Source organism: Macrotis lagotis, chromosome X (assembly GCF_037893015.1).
Source record: "Macrotis lagotis isolate mMagLag1 chromosome X, bilby.v1.9.chrom.fasta, whole genome shotgun sequence".
Lineage (NCBI taxonomy): Eukaryota > Metazoa > Chordata > Mammalia > Peramelemorphia > Peramelidae > Macrotis > Macrotis lagotis.
The window spans coordinates 654,758,315-654,763,452 of record NC_133666.1 but is presented as its reverse complement, the minus strand read 5'-3'; positions in this window follow the sequence as shown (position 1 = coordinate 654,763,452).

Genomic DNA, 5,138 nt, shown 5'->3' with positions numbered 1-5,138 from the left:
CTCAGGTTAATTAGGGAAATCTACCTGGAGGAGGCAAACCCTGTGGGGTTGGGGTCTGCCTGAGGTGCCTAGGAGACTGAGCAGGGAGGAAAAGGGCAGAAAGGGCAGGCTAATCTGGGCTGGATCACCACTGACTAGCTTGTAAAGTCTCAAAGCCACACAAAAACTTCATCTCACCCAAGTTTCCTATGAAAAACTAAAAAAAACATCATTCATCATTGGTTTCAGTTTGCCCAAGGATTTGTGGGATTTGCAGAAGAAACTTCTGTCCATATTTTAGATCCATGTCCAAGGAGGGTTTCAGAAAAAGAGCTTTTTCTTGGACCCAGACCTTCAGAGCTTTGATCTCATACTAGTTTTCTGGGGTGAAGGGTCATATTTTCAGAGAGAGAAACTGAGGCCTCCTCAGGGAGTCAGGATAAGACTTTTGGAGTCCTTAAGGCCGAATTTCCCCCAATCCCACCAAGACTATGTCCCTTGGGTCCCGGGATGATAGTAGTGAGGAAGAAAGGAAGAAAAGGAAGTAAGCATTTAAGCACCTACTATCTAGGTTGTACTGTTTTGAGTGCTTTATAACTATTATCTTTTTTGGACTTTACCACAAACCTTGGAGGGGATGTTAGTGTTGCTTCCTTTTACAACTGAAGAATGGAGGCAGACAATTTCATTGATTTATCCAGGGTCATACAACTAATATGTATTTGAGGCTGAATTTGAACTCAAATTTCCCTCACTTCATACCCAACCCTGTCACTGTGCCACTCAAGCTGCAGGTCTAGAAGAAAGGGCACACCATTCTGTAAGAATTCCAGGAGAAATGAGCAAATTTGGTGTCTTGTATTCTGTGACTCTACCCAGCAAGTGAGGCAGCCTGGTGGAGAAGTAAGAGTAGCAGACAGAGTCAGAAGAGCTGGCTTCAAGTCCTGACCCTATCACTTGGACCTGGGGGATTCAGGTCATGTCATTTCACCTCTTGGGGCTTGATTTTCTCATCTGTGAAATGGAAAGGTTGGCTTTGATTTTCTCCAAGGATCCTCCCAGCTTGACCATCCTGCAGGCTACTAGACTGAATGGGCCCCAGTACCAACCTGGAGAGGAAAGGAGACTCCCTGGTTCAGAGGTCGGAAGTTGTCACAGAAAAGAAGAAGGGGATTGTTTTACCCATTGTGATGAAGTGAAGAAAGGTAATAGAAGTAGTCAGACAGAAGGATAGATAGGATGGCTAAATAATAAATTGATGGGTAGATAGATACTCAGATCTTTAGATTAATCGATAGATGGTGGAAGGATGGATAGGTGGACAAATAGAAGGATAAATAGGATGGCAAAATGTTTGATGGATAGATTTTCAGATGGATAGACAGACAGATATGATGATTAGATTGTAGACTGAGGAATAGGTAGATACTCAGATTGATAGATTATTAGATCAAAAGACAGACAGATGATAGATTGATTGATAGATAGGATGACTAGATGATAGATTGATAGATGGATAGATTAGCCTGTATATATCATATATACAGGGTTTTGTTTGGAGGCAGCTAGGTAACAGTGTACTTGGTTCAAGTTTTTCCTCAGACACTTTCTAATTGTAGGATCCTAACAAGTCACTTAACCTCCCTCAGACTATCTGCAAAATGGGCATAATAATAGCATGTAACTTATGGATCTGTTGTAAGGATCAAATGAGACAATACATTCTACAATACCTATACAATAGTAGATGCTTAAAAAATGCTTATTGCCTTTCCTTGTTTGCATGTCAGAGTGTATGTAGAGATGGATAGAGATGGGTAGAGATGGGTTTGGAGTCATGATGATGATCTGAGTTCAAATTTTGCCTCAGACAAATAAAAAATTAACAAGAAAAAAAATTTAAGGAAAAAAACCAGCTTCAGACACAGGTAATATACGTAAAGTGCTTTGCAGACTTTAAAGCACTATATAAATTTGCCAGTAGTTACAGTAGTAGTAGTAGCAGTAGTAGCACTAGCAGCAGCAGTAGTAATAGCAATAGTGATGGTGGTAGAGATGGTAGTAGTAGTGATAGTAATGGTGGGAATGGGAGTGGTTGTTGTATAGTAATAGTAGTGATGGTGGTGGTAGTCATAGTGTAGTTATAGTGGTGGTGGTAGTAGTGGAAGTAATAGTAGTGGTGGTAGTGCTAGTGGTAATAGTAGTAATAGTAGTGGTAGTGGTGGTGGTAGTAGTAGTAGTAGTAGTAGTGATGGTAGTGGTAGTGGTGGTGATAGTGGTAGTGGTATTGGTAATTATAGTAGTAGTAGTAGCAGCAGCAGCAGCAGCAGCAGTAGTAATAGTAGGGATGGTGGTGGTGTTGGTGGATATGGTGGTAGTAGTGGTGGTGGCTGATGGTGGTGGTGGTAGTAGTAGTAGTAGCAGCAGCAGCAGCAGCAGCAATAGTGATAGTAGGGGTGGTGGTGGTAGATGTGGTGGTAGTAGTGGTGGTGGCTGATGGTGGTGGTAGTAGTAGTAGTGGTGGTGGTGGTATGGTAGTGGTGGTGGTAGTAGTGGTGGTAGTAGCAGTAGTAGTAATAGTAGTAGTGGTGGTGGTAGTGTTGGTAGTAGTAATAGTAACAGTAATGATGGCAGTGATTGATGGTGCTGGGGCTGGTAGTAGTGGTGGTGGTTTTAGTAATGGTAGTGCTGGTGGTGGTAGTGGTGGTGGTGATGGTTGTGGTAGTAGTTGCAGTGGTAGTAGTGGTGGTGAAGGAGGTGGTGGTAGTTATAGAAGTAGTAGTAATGGTAGTGCTGGTGGTGCTGGTGGTGGTGTTGGTGGTGGTGGTGGTGGTGGTGGTGGTGGTGGTGGTGGTGGTGGTAGTAGTAGTAGTGGTACTTGTGGTGGTGAAGGTGGTGGTGGTAGTAGTAGTAGAAATAATAGTAGTAGTGGTGGTAGTGGTGTTTACTTATCGGGACACTGTTATAAATCCCACAGTGGAATGGAATCACCACAAGGACGGGAATGAATTTCTTTTTCATTATTGGAAACCCAACACCTGTCATGGCAACCGGAACAAGGAAGATGTTTAGTAAAGTCTCTGTAGGTCAGAAGCCCAGGAGAAGGACCAATGGTGGGGAGGGAGCTGGAGAGATCGGCAGAACCTGGGGGGCCTGTGGCAGCTGCAATCTCTTTCCTCAATCAAAGAACTGAAGTTGTTGGCAGAGGGCTAAGATGATCATTTACCTCTCACAGTGGCAACCTAGAAGTCACCTGATGCTGCGTCCATAGCAGATCGGATTGGGTGACTCTAGAGGTCCAGACATGGTGGAGAAGAGCTGTCTAAGCAAGCTTGAACAGAGCCAGTTTTCCTGCAGTACTTTTTCATATCTGTGGAGAATCAAGGATGCTGGAAGTTTCCACAGAGGGAGACAGAAAAGATTCTGAGACATCCTTCAGAAGTGAGACCATCCCAATCCTCCCTAGGACACAGAGAGAGGACAATTGTCCTATCTTGATTGTGACTAAGGGTCAGGAAGACAACAGGAAAAGGCCAGCTTAATCTACTGTACCACTATCACTATCAAGATTAGCTTCTTCTCTTCTTTCCATTGACTTTGTATTTGAACTTCTGGGCCTCCATGGGACGGAACAAGGCCCCTGCCATTGTTCTCAAGATGACTTGGGGAGAGATACAGATCCTGGAACAGAGATAGAAGTAGGAGATGTGAGGAAGTGGGAAGCTGAGGGCTGAGATTGCCAGTAACTGTGAATCTCTCATTGACATTTGTGATCTGTGTTGGGACTTTTTCCACATTTTGGGTTTGACCATCTAGTTGTATTCTCTCTGATAAATTTATCAAGGCTTAGTATTCTTTCCCTTACTTTATTTATTTTTTTTTTTAGATTTTTGCAAGGCAGATGGGGTTAAGTGGCTTGCCCAAGGCCACATAGCTAGGTAATTAGTAAGTGTCTGAGACTGGATTTGAATCCAGGTACTCCTGACTCCAAGGCCGGTGCTTTATCCACTGCGCCACCTAGCCGCCCCTCTTTCCCTTACTTTAAATGGCAGAAAATGACTTAATTGATTTGCTCAGTCAACTCCTATTCTCACACACATAAGAAATAAAATAAATCAAATAATTTTCATAAAGAAAATTTTAGTTAGCACACAGCAATACTTATGATACCATGAAGTTAAATATTTATCAGAAGCACAGTCGGATAAACCGATGAGACCCTTGAGTTATCTTTTTTCTCAACAAAGCAACCAATTTATTCTCAATATAGATTTTGAAAGGGTCTTCTTGATCAGGGTCTAATTTGTTTGCTTTGGAGTTGTCAAGAACCAGCCTGAGAAAGCACATTCCCAGAGATAAGCTGTTTAAAATGGAATGAAAGCCTTGTGAATATATTTGGCAAGAGTGGGATAAGCTTTTCCAAGGATATAGTAACAATTCTGTATCTTCCTTGAATGGAAATCATTTAGAGAGTCTGGCTAATGTTCATTCTTAACTATCATCTCATCTTTTACTGGGTTGTTGACTTCCCGCCCCCCCACTTAAAGTTTGGTGGTGGATAGAGCGCAGACCTAGAGTAAGTCTTCCTGAGTTCTGACCTCTGACACTTACTAGTTGTGAGAAAAATCGCTTTACCTTGTTTGCCTCAGTTTCCTCAGCTGTAAAATGAACAGAAGAAGGAAATGGCAAACATGCCAGTATCTTTGCTAAGAACCCCCCCAAAAGAGTCACAAAGAGTCAGACATGACTGAGAAATGACTCAACAAAAGCTCAATGTGAAAAAGATCTTGGATCCAAATCATATTTATTTGGCAGGAATTAATCCTTTAACTGTCTTTTCCAAATTTTTCAGTTGCATTGTCCTGATTTTTCTTTTCACATCTGACCCCATATCTTCATCATTTTGTTTCCAATCCATATATGGTTCCCCCTCTTGAATGATGAAATTAAACAAATATTCTCCCTTTTCATTTGGGTATATATATATATATATATATATATATATATATGTATATATACATATATATATAACCACATGCATATGTGTTATATATAAGTGCATCTAGACATATATGTATATATCCCCCAGTTGAGAACTCCTGTACCCTTGTAAGTCATGCCTCTTCCTCACCTTAGAAGGTCTCCCAAAGTGGAGTGTA